The sequence below is a fragment of the Lonchura striata genome, chromosome 2 (assembly GCF_050655825.1).
Source record: "Lonchura striata isolate lonStrDom1 chromosome 2, ASM5065582v1, whole genome shotgun sequence".
Taxonomy (NCBI): domain Eukaryota; kingdom Metazoa; phylum Chordata; class Aves; order Passeriformes; family Estrildidae; genus Lonchura; species Lonchura striata.
The window spans coordinates 72682954-72701851 of NC_140704.1; the positions used below are offsets into that span (position 1 = coordinate 72682954).

General features: G+C 43.5%; 1 pseudogene across 1 annotated transcript; it reads left to right on the top strand.

The window, feature by feature from the left end:
• Nucleotides 1-40: 40 nt before the first annotated feature.
• On the top strand, nucleotides 41-11319 carry LOC144245915 (uncharacterized; annotated as a pseudogene). Its single transcript, XR_014950168.1, has 5 exons — nucleotides 41-2066; nucleotides 4840-5225; nucleotides 6987-7236; nucleotides 8411-8524; nucleotides 8904-11319. The product of XR_014950168.1 is annotated as an uncharacterized LOC144245915 (transcript).
• Nucleotides 11320-18898: the final 7579 nt, after the last annotated feature.

Here is an 18898-nt window from a genome sequence, read left to right on the forward strand (position 1 = left end):
GGAAGCGGAAGGGCGGGCACGGGGCTGCGCGCGCACTCGCGCGGAGGCACACACACACACCCGCACACACACATACACACATACACACACATACACACATGCGCACGCACACACACACGCACACGCTTCCGGGCGCGTTCCGCACGGGAGGAGACCCCGTCAGGGACACCGTGCCGTGGGGATTGGTGATGCCGGCTAGCACGGAGAGGATTAAACAGAGGTGATCAGGGCCCCGATCTCCTACGCTGTGCTGCTGACCTCTGATTGTTAGTACATTCTCCTGTGCCTCCATGGGATTTGACCAAGGATATATGCTCAGAGAAGCTGTGGATGCCCTATTCCTGGAAGAGTCCAAGGCCAGGTTGGACGAGCAGCCTGGTGTAGCGAAAGGTGTCCGTGCCCATAGCAGAGGAGCTGGGTCCAGATGCTCTTTAAGGTCCGTTCCAGCCCAACCATGCTGTGATTCTATGCTATTGCATCTCCTGGCTGTGGAAGGTTTTCTCAGTGTATTCACCCACAGCATGACAATTTCCATACCCCCAGTGTCGGCCCTGCCGTGGCAGCTGCACTGCCAGCCACTCCGATACTGGCGGTGGGGTTCCATGAGGTCTCCCGCCGCTCCAGTAATCAAAATACCACTACCGGATCACTGCGCAAACGTTCCAGTGGAAGTGGCCAGCAGCAAAAACAGCACATTCCAGCACTGGTTTCTACAATCGAGCTGGCCATTGGCATAGGCCATCCCAGACCAATCTGTTCCCTTAATTCCACAGCAGACACTAATTTGAAAGGTTAGCTTGCAGCAGGCAGGGACAAAAGTATCGTTTTCACTATAAAAATTCCCCACAAGGTGCAGCTTGGGCTGTGGTGAGCAATGTGATTTGGTGACAAATAGCTTTGCCCAACAATGCTGAGCTCTCCAAAAACTATCCAAGTCCTCCAAGTCTCGCTTTGTCGCCTTTTTAGGACGTGCGGGCACAGGAGAAGGAGAGGGAGAGGAGAGACAGTCCGATCTGGCTGTAGCCAGGGGCAGAGGCAGCGGGGGCGGTGATCCCCGTGCCGGAGCTTCCCTGGGAGTCGCCAGCCCCGGCGCCGGCAGTGCCCGGGCAGGGCTGGGTTAAACGAGCGGGGCTGGGCAGGAGCGCCTGAGCCCGGCCCGGAGCGGGGCCGTGAGCTCCTGGCTCTGCCCGCTGCCGCGGGACCGAGCTGTGAAAGGCACGTCAGAAAAAACAGCCCCGCTGGGTGCTTTGGTTGTCCCCCAGGTATAGCAAGTCTTCTTCTTCAGAAAAGTTAGTGGGAGGAATTGATCCCGGATAACACAAGCTGTTAACTTTAATTGAAAACTGAGTTAGGAAAATTTATGTAGGTTTATTTTGTTATGATTTAAGTCCAAGGTGATACAGCAGTGCCAACCAACAAATTTGCGAGTAAGGAGTGCATCAAGCTCCACAGATGAAATAAGGCAACTTCAATTAGTGCTGAAGTTAATACTTACATATATTTGCCCCGTTGTCTTAATCGAAGTCATATTTTCAAAGTTTTCTCTGCAATGCCAGGACCAGAACTTACTACACTTACCTTACATAAATCATTTGATATAAGGTAAATGTAGTAAGTTCTGGTCCTGCCATTGATTATGTGATTATGACTGTTTACCTACATGGAAGCATGTAGGTAAACAGTCCTATGTAAATACAAAAGGAGAAGAGTCAACTTAAAAAAAAAAAAAAAAAAAAAAAAAAAAAAAAAAAGGGAAAAAAAAAAGGAACTTAGTGATACTGCAGATGGTACTAGTCCAAAACCAAAAATGTCATATCCTTGACAGCTGTTAAATTTAGCACACTGGACAAGACATCTGATAACTGAATAATTATGTTCAGGAGCAAAGCATCAAGTCTTTCAAAACTGATTCCCTTGATGTTTGGCCAGTCAAATTTGACGTACGAATTTATTAATCCAGTTGTTATTCTTGTGTACATCGCTGTCGCAGAAGTGTCATTTACAAATAGAGCTACAGGATGTGCCCACATAGTGATGGAAGACAAACAATAAGCATTGGGACCAAGGTTGGTATCTGGAGAGCCCCCTTCCTTCTTTGAGGTTCCTTTAAGTGTTTTTTGTTTCCTGCTATCAGTGTAATTTTTTAAGATTGTATCTGGGGCAAACAGAAGACGCAGTTGTTGTTGAACCAGTGCTGAAGGCAGTGAATGGGTCATGCATGCATCGAACAGCTGGAATGGTGGGCTCAGCATGCTCACACACATTGAAAGATCCATCAACATGCCACTAGCCTGCTTCTACTGCACCAGCTGGTTTGTTTATAGCTAGAGGCTTCCTCATGGGTCACCTTTCTGCTTCTGAAGTGTAGGAAAGGCTTCCAAAGTGAAAGCAAGTCTGGCTCTGCCCATCATGTGTGGTGTATTGTAATGGGTAGTGGTTGGTGATGAAAGCAGATGGAATAATACAGTGCTGCCTCATTGGCATCTACCAGTCACTTGGTCCTGTCTGATGCCCAGTTTCTGCTTAACAGCAGAAGGTTTAACTGCCCTCCAGGATTACCAGATTCCGATCATTTATGAAGCTGGACAATGCCATCACAATATGGCATCAACTCCTCTTTTATTCTATGCATAATTCATTCTGCAATACAAATCTAGTTTATTCTAGTAATGTTGTATGATACTCTTAAGAAATGCAGACAACTACATGTGGCTGACAACTTCAGCTGGTAAAAAAAATATTAGATGTATATAAAAACATGATCTTTGCAATTTGGTTGCACTGTTCACCTCCTTGCTTTGTTTGCTGTAGTTGAAAACCAGATACTATTATCAGAGATATTGTGGTGAACTGCAGACCTGCCCCTTCAAGCCCATGTACAAAGCAGACTGAAACTGAAGCAGAAATGCACATCAAGGCCAGGATAAAACAGCAGTACTGGTGCTGAGCTTGTAACCATTTAATCGATGTGGTTGGGATAAGTATGAGTTTGCTCAGGGCAATGGTTGACAAAACCTTCCAACCTACACTTACACTTTTTTGTCACAGGTTTGAGTTCTGATTACTCACAGAAGGCTTTTGTGAGAGGAGTGAAGCAATAGGACACAGCTGACCAGCACTGTGTGCCCAGAATAAAGTAGCATACTGCTGTGGAAAATTGTTCTGATTCAAGTAGCAAAACATCAGATTTCCTGGACACAAGTCTAGGAGATAGAATGGGATGGAGATCAAAAGTCAGTGGAGCACAGCAAAAATAATTGTAGGAAATTAGGCACAGCTATTATTAAGATATGCAGGAAATCTTCAACTACCACTTTTGCCAATAGGAGCTCCAATTAGATGTTTGGTTGTGTGTGGAGCCCCTATCTTATTGCAGAGTGCATTTGCAGGAGTGTTGTAGAGAGGACTGGGCTCAAAACTCTCAGGGCAGAGGAAAGTTCTAGCATGAAGGACTGTGTTATCAGTGGTATCTCCTCTAGTGCTCTTCCTCACTGGTTCAGCACATAGGTGTGTTAAATTTTGCATGAGGTAAGTTCAGGTAGAGATCGGAATGTTTAAAGCACTGAAGGCAAGCAGCCTAACAGCTATCCAAGGGTGGCCCTTCATTGTGCAAATTTGTTAGATGTAAACCATCTTTGGCCGATATTTGTCAGACCTATCTGGGCCTCAGTGCCACCCTACATTGCCTGTGGCTTCACCAACCACAGCCAACAGGCAAGAAACTTTGAATAAATTTCTAGCAGCCTGTTTCATAGCACTGCTTATAGAAAGGCATTGGTGAGTAAGCTACCAGAAAAGCTACTAGTTTTGTATGAAATCAATATTGATTCAGGAGTAACATGAAACTCTGAGAAGAACAGTTTGTATTACTGGATTTGGATGTAAGAGTGTGGGTATTCCTTTGTGTTATAGTCTAAATCAGCTCTTGGTAAAAGTACTTGGAAGTTGTCTGACATACCACGCTAGTACCAAGTGACTGTGGATTAAAAACACTATTGAGTTCCATTTGTTTTCTGACCTACTCATGTGAATTTAAGTGATAACTTTTAAAGGAACATCATTGCTTCTTTGAGGGTGTTCTCCTAAACAAAGGAGTATTTCTTCTATTCCTCTGTTGCAGGTCATGGCAGAAGGAGAGTTGCCAGCTCTTTTGATCCTGGATATAGCAGTGTGGCTACCATGCAGGCGCGGTGGGAGAAGGGCTTTGGGAATTGGAAGCTGAGCAAGATTCATTTCTGTATTTCCCCAAGTTTCTAGAAAGTTTTGTTTCAGCATTTTTCTGTAACCCCCCTTTTTCCCTCCCCTGAGCCATTCCCATTGGACTTGACCCATGGGATGATCATTATGTCCCCAGGCTGGACACTGTCTCTATTGTCTTGACCTTATCTCTTAATTTTTCTGTATAAAAACTGTATCTGGACAACTGCCCAGGGTCTTTTTGTCCCTGTGGCATTCAGGCAATACAACCTTCTCTGGACTGCACACAAATTGACCTCTCTTTGTATCTTTATCCTGAATCCTTGTGGCCACTATGGCACGCCGCCGCTCGGACCACACCAACCCAGCCGCTGCCTGGTAAGCCCAGAGCAGTGGGACTGCAGCAAACCCCGGTTTCCTGAGGGGACAGCTAGCCAGAGGGGTCCCGGAGGGCCGGGGAGGAACGGGGAACAGCATAAGTGGCACACCAGCGTGGGGCTGTGGTTTAAAAGCACTGTTGAGTTCCATTTGTTTTCTGATCTACTCATGTAAATTTAAATGATAACTTTTAAAGGAACATCATTGCTTCTTTCAGGGTGTTCTCCTAAACAAAGGAGTATTTCTTCTATTCCTCTGTTGCAGGTCATGGCAGAAGGAGAGTTGCCAGCTCTTTTGATCCTGGATATAGGAGGAACTCATGGTGTGCTGCAAGACCTTGCAGCACTTTTGAAAAAACACTTTCACCTTATCACCATTAAGGAATTTATTGTAAACAAAGAAGAAATGAGAAAAAAAAATCCAATCTGTTTTTGTGTTTGAGTGCAGACCAACTATTGACCATGAGCTTCTAGAAAGCCTGCCTAATTTAAAGGTAATTGCAAACTCTGGGGTTGGAGTGGATCACTTAGACTTGAAAATGATCTCGAGCTTTGGTGTAAAAGTGACCAACACTCCTCACGCTGTGGCAGATCCAACAGCAGATACAGGAATCGCCTTGATGCTGGCCTCTGCCGGAATACTAGTGGAAGGTAATGTTTTAAATTTGCTTGTTCCTAGATACTTCTTTGGCATACCTCACTTTTGCTGTGATAGAAATGATCTTTCTGAATCAATATATGGTATGCTTTTACAGGGAAAATTTTCAGAGGCCTTAACTTTTAGAGGCATCTACTTCTCCTATGTCTCGCTTCTTTTTAGGACAACAGTGACAAGACTAAGGCTTTTATCTAAATTATGCACTTGAAAGTCTTGTGATGTCCTGTTTGGGATAATGTCTGGGGCTTAACTCTTCTCTGGTTGTTCACTGGGTGGGTTGTTTATAGCTGTGAAAGCTCAATACAGAGTGCATCCAAACTGAATGTCACCACTTTCCATTTCCCCTCAAAAGAAGCATTAGGAGCTACAGGAAGATACAAAGCATTAGTGGTCACATCTCCAACTTCAGAGGAGTAATTAATATAAATTCTTCTTTTTCCTGCCTCTGTGATGAGTTTGTCTAAACCAGTGGGTTGTATTTCCTGAAGAGCAGCAGCATTATTTTTTAAATAAATGATAATTCTTTTGACAAAGCTGTTATAAGTTGTACCACCAGCATTAGTTTGTGTCCTAAAAGCAGGTTCTTTCCCCTCTTCCTTGCTATGCAATGCCTTTCTGGGGAAGGAAGGTGTCAGTAGAGACTTTAACAAGAAGCAGCCTCTCTCTTGAGGGACTCATGGTCTTCTTGTCACTGCTGCTCACATCCCTGAGCATGAAATAACATCTCTTTCCCAGTGATGTTTTCTCACTATTGCATCTTTTTGAACCTCAGGTTCTTTGTATAAAAGCTCACAGAGATCTGTGGCCGAGCTGGAATTTGAAACCTTCATCCTTCTCAATCAGAGAGACTGCTTTGGGTTGTGATCCTGGAGAGAAATGGTAGAATTTACCCCAGCTGAAAAGAAAAGTGAAATCAATGCTTGAAGGGTGGCTTCAAAGAAGCTATTTTTGAACTTCCAAGAAAACACCAGTTGTGGAGGAATTAATTCCCCAAGGAGTCATTCCTTCCAGTACAGTACCCAGTCAGGATCCCACTGTGTTACGGGCTTCAGGCCTGGGTGCAGGAATTGGCACCATCCAGGCCCTTATATAAACTGGTCAAAATCAACAAAGATGTTTTGTAAGGGGTGCTCCAGAGCCCCACTGCTGTGATGGTGATAAACCCTTTCTTTCCCCCAGGCCTACATTTATGGCTGATTTATACCCGTTCAACATGTATTTACACACAGGCTGTGTGTGGAGCAAGCAAACCACATCTAGTGCCCTTGTGGTGTCCTGTGTCCTGTCAGACTCTTCTTCAGACTTCTGGCAGCATCACTGTTCCTCCCAGCCAGTCTCCTCAGCCTAGCCAGATCACTCATCACACTGGCACCAATGACAAAGGCCTTAATTGCTCATGGATCTGTAGTTCCCTTTCTTTCACACTTCATTTCTTTTCAACCACAAGAAAAGAAACTGTCCTAACTGGCATGTCAGACAAGGAAAGGATCCACAGAAATTAGCATAGACACAGGAGTGAAGAGCAGGGTCTGACTTCACCCCCAGCCTTCTAACCTCATATTGCCTGTGTGCTGTGTGTCCACACATAGATCACTCCTCCAGTGTCCCACCACTCCTGTAGCCTCTTGCTCCCTCTTGCCCACATCCTTTCTGCATCCATTCTACCAATTGTGCCCATCAATGGCTTATTGTTTACGTTGGTCTCAAACATCTCAGTTTCTGTGCTTTCTGAAACTCTCCTAGGGCTGATTGATTGTTAAACTCAGAAATAGTTGTGTCGAGTTGGGGATGTGTGCATTTTTCCTTCAGAAGAAAGGAGGAGAAAGAGGCTGTTGATGCCCACTACTGTGCAAACATGGAAGACTTGCTACAACAATCTGACTTTGTTATGTTGGTTGTGAACCTGACTCCTGAGACTTACAAACTGATTGGGAAAAAGGAGCTGGGGCTGATGAAACCCACAACTACCCACAGCTGAGGTAAGAGGATCTGAAAGCACTGTTTGTGGCGCCACCTTTAAGGTCATGTTTTGTCTGATTGTGTTGATATTCCCTTCCCCTGTGGGATTCCTTAAAATTAGAGGGTTTTGGGCACTTTGCAAAAGGCAGGCTTCAGAGACAGCAAGATGGTGATTAGAGCTAAGCAGTAGCTATAAGATTTGTTAGCAAAAAAAGTATATAAGAAGTAGAAAGAAAGGACAAATAGAACAATAGTCTTTGTATTAACGCTTGGGAAGAAAAAGTCTAAGCTTAATAATGGAGCTCTCTGCATTGTATCGTGAGGCTTACAAGCAAGTACTGTATTAGAAAGAAGCAAGCATTGTTTTAACTAAAGGTATGTGTGCTTATAGTGATTGGATAGAGCTACAGTCAATATGCTTTTGCTTTGTGTGACTGGTCAAAAAGTTTATAAAGTAAGTTATAACATTAAGTTCTTGGTCTGTTGCCTAGATGTGAGCTGCTACCATCTTTCTATTGTCATAACCATGTAATGAGACTGATGCTAAAAAATAAACAGCTCGAGACACATACCACAGCAGTCCTGTCCGTTCATGACTTGTACATAGCCCCTGGCCGGCGATACTCCAACCTCAGTCTGTGATATCCCTCTGTTTGAGTCATGAAGTAGTTGGCAGTCCAGAAATGTGTGACTTAATGGATCATATGCTATGTCTTCAAAGGTCCTATGGAAATTAGGGATGCTCAGCAGATGGTTGGTTCTCTTTAGCCTTATTCTAGAGACAGCGGGTTTTAGTGGAAATAACTGAACAGGGTACAAAAGAAAACATTAGGTAACATTTGGAAGAGCAGTGTAGAAAGAAAGCAGATCTATTGGCACTGAATGAGCATATGAGAGAGATTATCAGTAAACAAAGCAGAGATAAAATAGTGGAAAGTCTGCAAAGATTAAATTATTTGTCTATAATAATACAGGAAGTGTCAAAATGAGGAAAAGACTGAAACTGGTCTCATCCCAGGAAAAACCTTATGCAGTGGACCATAATCATCCTATAATTAAAGGTTAATAAATAAAATCTTTGATTTGTTTGGTTAATAATTATTAAAAAGGCACTCTATTTTCTAACAAGATAAAGATCCTGTAGTTTTTCTCACTTGACCCTGGAGACCTCCCCCCCTTATAGGTAAAAATATGTTCATTAACTCATCAGGATATAAAGATTTAATTTCAATAAAGGTGCAGTTATTGATCAAGATGCATTGGTAGAACCTCTCCAGAATAAAGTTACTAGGGCTGCAGCTCTGGATGTGACACATCCTGAGCCTCTGCCAAGGTAAAGAAACTTCTTTCCCAGTCTGTTAATCTGTAATATTTTAAACTGTGTTCAAAGTGTGCTCATAATTTTGCTCTCCATGAGGAGACTCATTGTGTAAGGGCAAAACCTCAGTCTTGCACAATCATAAATAAACAAGAAGTTATTCCCCTTTCCCACCTCTGTTGAGTCTTTGCCAGCCTGACTTGTGGGCCAGACAATGAGCAAGATGGATAGACAAGAAGAAGAAATGTGTAAGCAAGCATCCCGCAGCTTTGTGGTCATTCTGTGCTTTGGTCTGAACGTGCAGTTGCTGAGGTTCAGTTCTTCACAACTAGCATGGGATAGCAGCAGAGTAAGTTCTGTATGTAACACATTCTATTCTTTCTGTTTCTTCCAGAGATCATCTTTTATTAAATGTGAATAATGTCATCCTAACCCCCACACATTGGAACTGCAACAGTCCAAGCCATCCATATGATGGCAGAAGAAGCAATAGCAAACATGCTGGCTGTTCTCAATGACCAACCCATCCCAAGTGAAGTGTTTCCCAAATTGTGAGTGCCCAATGATGCCACTAAATCTCCTGTGTACAGTAAGGCACTATTTCTTACCACTTTTAAGCTGAAAAAAAAGCAACCTGTTCCTGCACTGTTCATCATGATGCTCCAAAACTCTCAGATTTGATCTGTTACTTACAATTAAAAAAAAATAAAGTGAAACTAAGAAAATATATTTGATTTGAGTTTATTTCATTAAGTTATTGTTAAATAGCTCATTCTGTTACCCCCCACATTTTCCCCAAGTTGGTTTTTCCCTAAGTTGTACCTTCCCTTAAAGCCGTCCTTCAAGCTATTCCCCTCTTTTCTTCTAGTCCCTTCCCTGCCTGTCAAGGCGACCCTGCCCCTTTTTCCTGAATGTTCCCTGCCATTCACCCCCTGGGCCAATCCCTGATTGAAACACCCATTTAGAAATCCCCTAATCCACCATCAATCACTGGCCTAGGTGACCTTTCCCCTCTCCTCCCCCGTCCTGATTGGCCCCACAGTGAAGATGAAATCCCCTCACTCCTCCCCTGAGGATTCCCTATTGGTTAGCTGTTTGTATCCACCCCCTGATTTGTATCTGAACAAAACCCCTTGTATACCAGAACGACGGGGCTTTTTGTCCTGCTCTTTCCACCTGGGATAGATTTTCCAAGGTGCGGGTGTCTTATGTCCTAGAGGGTGGTAGAAAGCATTTTTCGAGAGGGTTGGTGAAAAAATTAGTGCCTTGGTTGTTTCTTCACTTCCCCTGGGTGTCCCCCCACAATGTGGTCTCTGTCCTCTTCTGGGACAGAGTTGGAATGAAATTAACTGATTTGACTAATCCAGGGGACACCACAGCATCCAAATTGCTTCCTTTGTTTGTCATGATTCAGGCCACTTTAACTGAAAAGGGAGGGAGTGGAGAAATGACCCCAAAGTTCAGCCCGTTACCCCTTCCCTGTCTCCCCGAATTTCTTCCCCTATGCCAGGGGGGCTGTGCAGAGCAGTCCACTCTGTGCAAGGTAGCCAGGCATGCCTCAGTCTTCCTGGCTCTCCACAACTCTCTCGGCCCTCTAGCCCTGGCAGTACTGGCCATGCTGTCAGGGACCTGTCCCTAAAACCCCTACCCCAATTTCTACTCCAAAAGTTGTTTGATTTGAGGTTCCTCCCTATTCCCCTTTCCTACATCGCTCCTCTGCCCCAAAGGTATACCCAGATATTCTCTCTATGCCTTGCCCCTCTACCCCACCCAGTGCTCCTCAAAATGGCCCCTAAAGGGCACAAGATAATGGAGGCCACATGGCAAGACACCCTACTTGTGCTTCTTCTCCCCAGAATCCCTTTCTTCCTGCTTTTTTCAATCCCTTCCTCCCCTTATACCCTCCGTTTCCTTTCCCCTTGGACTCCTCCTTTTCCACCCTGACTCCACCTCCAGAAACCCCAGTGAAAGCTCCACCCTTTCATGTTGCTGTCCCACCTCTTACTCCTTCCCCAGTAGTTCCCACATTCCTCCTCCTAGTTCCCATGCCCCTCCTTCCAGTTCCAGAATCAGATTCTGGAATCCAGAATCAGAAGCCCTTCCTGTCATTGCCCCAGTCACATTCCAGGGTAGGGGAAGTGTCCTCCCTGAATGGGAGTCCTTCTCCTACCAAAACAAGAAGGAGTTCTGCAAAGCCCAATAGAAATTTGGTAGGAGAAGTGAATATTTTAAGAGCTTATTAAAAGCCACCTTCTACTCTACAATCTCCTTGTCTCCTTTGATGTGAAAGAGTTATTTACATGCCTCCTGTCCTTGGCTCAATGTATGCTATGGGAGGGTGCATGGAAAAGCACATTGTGGGCCGTGCATTCAGAGCTTTTGCCGGGGAATGACACCCCCGACAATGTAATTTCTATGGACCATTTTTGCAGCAAGGGGGAGTGGACCCAAGCAAGAGATCAAGCAAGAGCATTGAATGAAAGAACTATAAGATTGATAACTGGAGCTGCTGAACAGGCTTTTAGTCGACTTCCCACACATGAACCCCAGGCCAGCTATATGTCTACCAAGCAACTCCCCAATGAACTTTCCATAGACTTTGTTGACAGACCTGGACATGACTCATGCTACCGGACTGACACTTCTTCTCACCAACAGGAAAATAAGATACAGTCTCCTTGATCACTATTTTTGCTAACCACCTTGAAAAATGTCTTTTTCACGACCTGATATTGGACAGTGATTGCCGTGGACCTACTGAGTGGGAGATTGATGCTGTAGAGATCTGACTGTAAGTACTTTGTCACTGGGGACACAAAGTACTCATCCCCAGAGACTGAGATTCTCTGATCATTTCACCATCTGATCTGGAGGGACTTACTCTCCTAGCACGCTGTATTCACCTGCCCTTCCACCTGGGCAAAGGCCAAGTCATCACCTAGGCCATTCCCATTGTGTTGGGAGTCCCAGTAGATGATATTGCACCAAAAAGTACACTGGCCAGAAGTGGTAGGTGAAGACAAGCCTATTATCTACTGCAATATCCGTCAGGGTGGTGACACCCTAGGAATGAGGGGCTTGCTTGACACAGGGGCAGATGTGACTGTTAACCCCAAAAGGAGATGGCTGTCACATTGGGAGTTGCAACCCATGGCTGGCAAGATCCAGGGCATAGGGGATGCCCAATTGACTAAAATATCCAAGAGTGTCATGCAAATTGAGAGGCCAGACAAGCAATTGGCTAATATATGCTCGCTCGTTGCAGATTACAAGGTTCTCCTGTGGGGAAGTGACGCCATATCACAATGGGGAGTTTGCATTGAAATCCCAAAAACGCCCCAGGATTTTTGATTGTGGCCACTGTGGAGCGCCCTACCCAGAAGCTGGAATGGACCACCGACTCACCAGTGTGGGTAGACCAGTGGCTGCTGAATAAAGAAAAATTGAAGGCACTTAATGAACTTGTGGAGGAGCAATTGGCTCAGGGTAACATCGAGTCCACCTTCAGCTCTTGGAATCCCGTTTTTGTCATCAAAAAGCTGGGGAAGGGCAAGTGGTGACTCCTCCACAACCTTTGTGAAATTAACAAAGTCATTGTTGACATGGAACCCCTTCAACCAGGGATGCCTTCCCCAGCAATGCTCCCCCAAAATTGAAATTTGGCTGTTATTGACATCAAAAATTGCTTCTTCAGAGTTCCCTTGACCCTGTCAATGCCCCACAGTTTGCCATCTCAGTTCCCACCAACAACTGAGAAGCCCCAGTGAGGAGATTCCACTGGTGTGTGCTTTCTCAAGGCACAAAGAACTCGCTGAGCATTTGCCAGTGGTACATCACCTCACTGCTGTTCCCTGTGTGTGCCAGAGTGGGGGAGGCTATCATACTCCACTATGTGGATGATGTCCTCATGTTCACCCCCAATTACATTGTACTACACAACACACTTGAGCAAGTGGTTGAGGTTCTAACGTCAGCAGGATTTTCTTTGCAGGAGGAGAAGGTTCAATAGATGCCTCCTTGGAAATATCTAGGCTTGGAGGTCACAATGAGGACCATTGTTTCTCAGAAACTGGCATTTAACAGCAATCCCAAAATTTTGGCGGACCTGCACTCCCTGTGTAGGACTTTGAACTGCACCAGGCCTTGGCGAGGCATCACCACCAATGACCTAGCCCCTCCTCTTCAATTTATTTAAGCGGGGAAAGGAGCTCAGTTCTCCAAGGTCACTGACCCCAGAGGCAAAGGTCACACTGCAAAAAGAGGCACTGGATAAAAGAGTATCACCCTGGTGCAAACTTGAATTAACTTCCAAATTTATTGTGTTGGGGAAACAGCCACACTATCATGGACTGATCTTTCAATGGGACCAGGACCAGTGGGACCCTCTCTTGATAGTGGAGTGGGTTTTCCTCAGTCACCATCAATCCAAAAACATCACGAGGCCACAGGAGCTGGCACAGCTGGTCAGGAAAGCCAGGACAAGGTTTCAGAACTAGCTGGTTGTGACTTTGCGTGCATACACTTGCCTGTTGATCTCTCAGGGGATGAGACATCCACAGAGAGGTTGACTAAATGTTTGAGCATCTCTTGAGAGAAAACGAACACTGCAGATCACTCTAGAGGATTACAGCAGACAGATCTCTGTCCATGCCCCTGCCCACAAATTATTTGCATCAAAATTCCAATTGGTTCTGAAAAACAAAAGGAGCCAAACACTGCTCAAGGCTCTAACGGTCTTTACTGATGCCTCCAGGGCTTCTTGCAGGTCAGTGATGACCTGGAAGGACCCCCAAATGCAGCAGTAGGAGACAGATGTAGAGTGTCGAGGGTTCCCCTCGAATTGCTGAATTGGCCGCAGCAGTTGGGGCTTTTGAGAGGTTTTCAGAGCCATTCAGTTTGGTTACAGATTCAGCCTGTGTTGCAGGGGTAGTATCCAGAGCTGCAAATGTAGTTCTCAAAGAAATCTAAGTACTTTTTGAGTTGCTCTCAAAGCTGATCCAGCTGAACTGCTGTCTCCCACTGAGGAACCCATTTTATGTGATGCATGTGAGGTCACACACCAATCTGCCTGGCCCGATTGCTGAGGGGAATTGGTGAGCCAGTTCTCTTGCAGCTGCCTCTGTCCAGTTATCAAGGCTTCCTGACACCTTCCAGCAAGCCAAGCTGAGTCATCAGACATTACACCAGAATGTGCCTGGCCTGGTCAAGCAGTTCAAGCTCAAGCGTGACCAGGCTAGAGCGATTGTGGCCACATGTCCCCATTGCAAGAGCACAGGCATGCCATCTCTGGGTGCTGGAGTCAACCCTCAAGGGTTGGGAAGCTGTGAAGTGTGGCAAACTGATGTCATCCTTATCCCTGAATTTGGCTGCCAAAAGTATGTACATGTCTCCATCAACACCTTTTCTGGTGTAACCTATGCCTCTGCCCATGCAGGGGAAAAGGCAGCGCACATCATCCAACACCTGTTGCAGGCTTTTTCAGTGCTAGGAGTCCCCAAAGAGATCAAAATGGCTAATGGCCTGGCCTATATTTTGAAGGCCCTCAATGAGTTCCTGCAGGGATAGGAAGTCAAACAAAACTATGGCATTCCCCACTCCCCCACTGGTCAAACTGTGTTTAGTGAGCCCACCAGCCACTCAAAAGGGTCCTGATGCATAAATGCGGGAGCAGCAGAGGGCTAACACCACAGGGAGATTGTGTAAAGCCCTCTTCACCATCAAATTTTTAAACTGCTCATTTGAGAACATGAACCCCCCAGTGATCAGACATTTCTCCCCTCACAGCAATCACAGGCTCCAAGAACACCCACCTGTTCTGGTTCAGGACCCTGAAAGGGGCAAGATTGAGGGACCATGCAAATTGGTGACATGGGGATGTGGGTATGCCTGTGTATCCATGCCCCTGAGACTGGTGGATCCCACAGAAGTGGGTGAAACATATGTGCTCAAGCATCCCAGCAGGGCACCAGACAGAAACAGTGAAGCATCAACAGTGAGTATGAAGAAAAGAGGACAAAACCAGCTTGGTGGAGAAGGAGACCCTAACTCCCTTTTCTACCCCGATTTTCCTTTGTTAAATATGCTCATGGATGATTTTGAAAATTTAAGTAGTCCTTATCAATCTTTGTTATTTCCTAGAGATGTCATCCTTCTTGTGGGTCCTCCTTGTCACTATCCTCCTGGTGCCAGCCTTGGACACATGGATTGTCCTACCATCTAGAAAGAACTTCCAAAAACACGGACATCCATGCCTTCTTAAAGAAAAAAGAATCCAAGGGCTGACTGAATAACATCTTTCAAGGATGGGTACTCACAGGAAGGCTCTCTTCTGCTATAAAGACAATTTATTAGGTTTTTTCAGTTACCATTGTTTTAGTTACATTTTCCATTTTAAAATATATTGTCTTCTGTTGGACAACTAACCTCTACTTCCACCAATGGTTTCTTGATTTGTACCCCAGTTCTGAATACCGCCCGGATCCCTCTTTTTGAAAAAGAAAGGGGCAGATGTTGCGGTTCATGTTTATTTCATTAAGTTATTGTTAAATGGTTAATTCTGTTATCCCCCCATGTTTTCCCTGAGTTGGTTTTTCTCTAAGTTGTACCCTCCCCAGCTGTTCCCTACTCCTGTCATGGCTACCGGAGTCTACAGAGCTAGGCTGGGTTGCGGTGGGCTTCAGAATTATAACTGAGCAGTTATGCATTTTGGTATATTCAGTCTATTTCAGTGAATAGCAATGTTCTGTTCCTAGTTCTTGCTGCTACATAATGATAAACAAATGCACCTGGCAATCTGTGTAATACTCTCCAGTCTGTTGAAGATGAATGAGCATTGATTCCCTGCAGAAATTTGACTGTATCCTGAAACACTTTTCAGCCAATATTCCAATATTCTATTTTTCTATGAAGACACTGAAGAAATGTTCTTTAAAGTGATCACAGGCCTAAGGTTTTCTAATTTAAGAAGAGCCCTGCTTCATTTACATGCTAAAGCAAAGCCAATTGTTGAAAAAGTGTCTTTATTTTCTTTATTGTCTTTATTTCTCACAAGAGGATCCTTGAAAGCCAAAGTAAATTCCAAGAGATTCAGTTTCTCCATACAGACAAAAATTATGCTTTTATCTTGACTGGCCATGAAAGAAAGGTAGAATTACCATCAAAATCACATGGATGAGGGTATAACCTAAAGCAAAATTAGTGATCAGTCCTAACTTGCAGCCCAGGGCAAAGCTTTTTCTTACATTCTCTTTCCTATTAGCAATCAACAAATTCAGAAAATTCAATAAAATGGTTGTCACCTTCATAAAGTCAGGTAGACTTTTCATTATTTTGCAACATAGTCAGGCTCCCTGAAGGGATGGTTAAATGAAGTTCTAGCATAGGATGTGTAGACAAGCCAAGAGTTAGACATTCTGTTGGAAACAGTGAAATATTACTAGCAAGGCAACAGAATTGCTACAGGCTTGCTATTGCAGGATCTTCAGCCCTTGACCATTCCCCACAGCTCTTCCCAATATTGCTATAGAAAATCAAAGGTTGGTATAAATAGTCTGTCAAAAAAACCCAAAGTAACTCAGTTCACAGACCCTCTTGGGACCAAAACCAGATGATCAGGGATTCTGAAAACGAACAAACAAACAAACAAACAACAAACAAACAAACAAAAAAAACCAAACCAAACCAAACCAAACCAAACCAAACCAAACCAAACCAAACCAAACCAAACAATTTAGAGTGCATATGTCCTTACTGGAAAACATTCACCTAAGCATATATTATTTTGTTATTTTGGTAATTTACAGTAGGCTCAGGAAAAGGCTCTGCAGGCACTGGGGTCTCTTCAGGACAGGTGGCAGCAAAAATCTCTGCAATGAAGCATTTAAAATTAGCCTAATAACTCAAAGTTCATTATGAATCTGTGCAGTTTATTTTCATGATGTAGATTTGGTCCAACATTTTTCTAAATTACTTAGACAGGGTACTTTATGATTTGAGGCTAGCAAAGGAGATTATTGCACTTTTTTTCTGCAGACTACTGATGATCTGAAACTAAATAATTAATGTGAAGTGTTGTGTTTTGAGCATGGTAGCAGTAATACAAAATCTTAGATCACAAGGACAGAACTTGTTCAGACTGATTGTGTGAATATCTGTGTGTGTGTGTGTGTGTGGGTGTATGTGTGGGCACCTGTGTGTATGAGTATAATTGGTAGCATATATAAAAGAGCTACTTGCTTGTCTTAGTTTTCTTATCTTCCTTTGTGGTTTATAGAATATCTTAACATAAATAAACATCATGAAACAGGACACATCAATGATTATTCTTTAAAATGTGTGGAAATAATAATATGTGTTTCTTCTGACACTTTGTGTCTTTCTTCTTTGTGCAGATAATGGAAAGAGGAGAACTACCTTGGCTTTTGGTAAATGAAATTGGTGGCATATGTGGGATACTGTACAGCCATGTGCCATTCCTGAAGAAACATTTCCACCTCATTACCATGAAGGAATTTCTTGAAAACATAAAGGATGTAAGGAAAAAGGTCCAAGCAATCTATTTGTGGTGGCACAGATCAGTCATCAACAAAGAGCTCCTCCAGACCCTGCCAAACTTGAAAGTGATTGTGAATTCAGGAGTGGGGATGGATCACCTGGATCTAAAGCTTGTAGGTAGCTTTGGTATGAAGATGGCTAATGCTCCACGTGCTGTTTCCAGCACCACAGCAGAAACTGGGATGGCTTTGCTGCTAGCATCTGCTAGAAAACTTGTGGAAGGTAACATCTCAATTCTTTTGTGGCTTGTAAAAAATCATACAAGATTTACCTGCCTTTAATTTGATTTTTCTTAGGATTACCTGTAGTTCATACGGTTTTACATAAAATGTGAAAATGTAAGTATGTTGGCTTGGCAAACAGAATAATAGGTATTTTAATATGTTTTATGTATAATAGGCATACTTAAATTATTATGTTAGACATACATAGCATATATTACAAGGAGGTATAAAGAAAATGTGATGGCATTAGAGTGCTATGACCAAAAGTGGGGGATGCCAAAAACCAGATGATCACTGAAGTCACAGGCTGGCAGAAGAACTTAGTTTGGGAGGCAACAATGGGGCATAACAAGATTATATACAATCATAGAAGATCCTGAGTTGGAAGGAATCCACAAGGCTGATAGAGGCATGGGCATACTCTTGGAGACTGAAATGTATTGGTGCAGAATTGGGGCATTTAAGGGGCATTAGAAAGTAATAATAGAGGCAGCCTACTCCAGGTTTTTTTAATAGTATCCTTTTTAGTTTCATCAACAATTTTTTCTTGCTATTTTTCCAAATAGACCTACCCTTGGCTTGGTTAGAAAGCCTCCTTCTTCAGGAAAAAATCCTTCAGAATTATCCTTTTATATTTACCTGATTTTGACTTGCCATCTGTACCACAGGATTCAGAGAAACTCAGAGGGGATTTGCATCCCTCTGTTTCTACCTCACAAAAGTGAGACAGTTTAAAAGGAAGATTAATTTCTTGTTCCTATCTACTTAAACCATCCCTGGTGGCATTTCTGATAGCTCTGAGTTTTCTGATAGACTGAGTTTTTTCCTGAGTAATTTTTTGTATCTTTTCAGAATATTGTGTTTTATTGTGTTTTCACAATATTGTGTTTTAAAGAAGCTGGCAATATCAGAAGATTGAAATATCAAAAGGCTGTCACCTTGCTAGAAGTGCTGACACTGTGTATATAACTGTATTTTATGTGTTGTAGAACTATCCAGAATTGTGCAGGTTTAATAGGTAATTACAGAAATTACCAAGTTGTGATTTTTAAAGAAGTCACACTTTCCTTTCCAAGGAGATTGGCAGATGTGAAGAGGAAAACCAATATTTGGTGGTGTTCTCCACATGACATCTTCAAACTCTGCATTTTTATTGGCAATGATTATTTTGTTTTTGTCATCATTGATGTATTCCTCATGATGTATTCTTCATCATTGTTGATGAGGAACAGGGCAATATTTTCATGAGTCTAAAGCAGTAATAAAATTTTTGGAGGGATTATATCAAAAGGCTTTTTGGAGAATGGTGAGAATAAATTGGAATATGATATATATATATATATGTAACAGGAGTAATGGTACTTTAGGGCATTACCTAGGACATTACATTGGTGTTTGTAACCATTAGAAGTGTGCTATAGTAGCACAAGTCCAGACTCTTTTGCCTTGTTCCTCCGTGTTGGATTCCATTGATTTCTCATATTTTTGTGTTTTTTTAGAGTCCATAACATTTCAACTTCCCCAGGTATGGACTACTGTGAAGCTGATATTCTGGGAGTTAAAGTTGCTGGAGCTACTCTGGGGATAGTTGGCATGGGCAACATTGGGTATA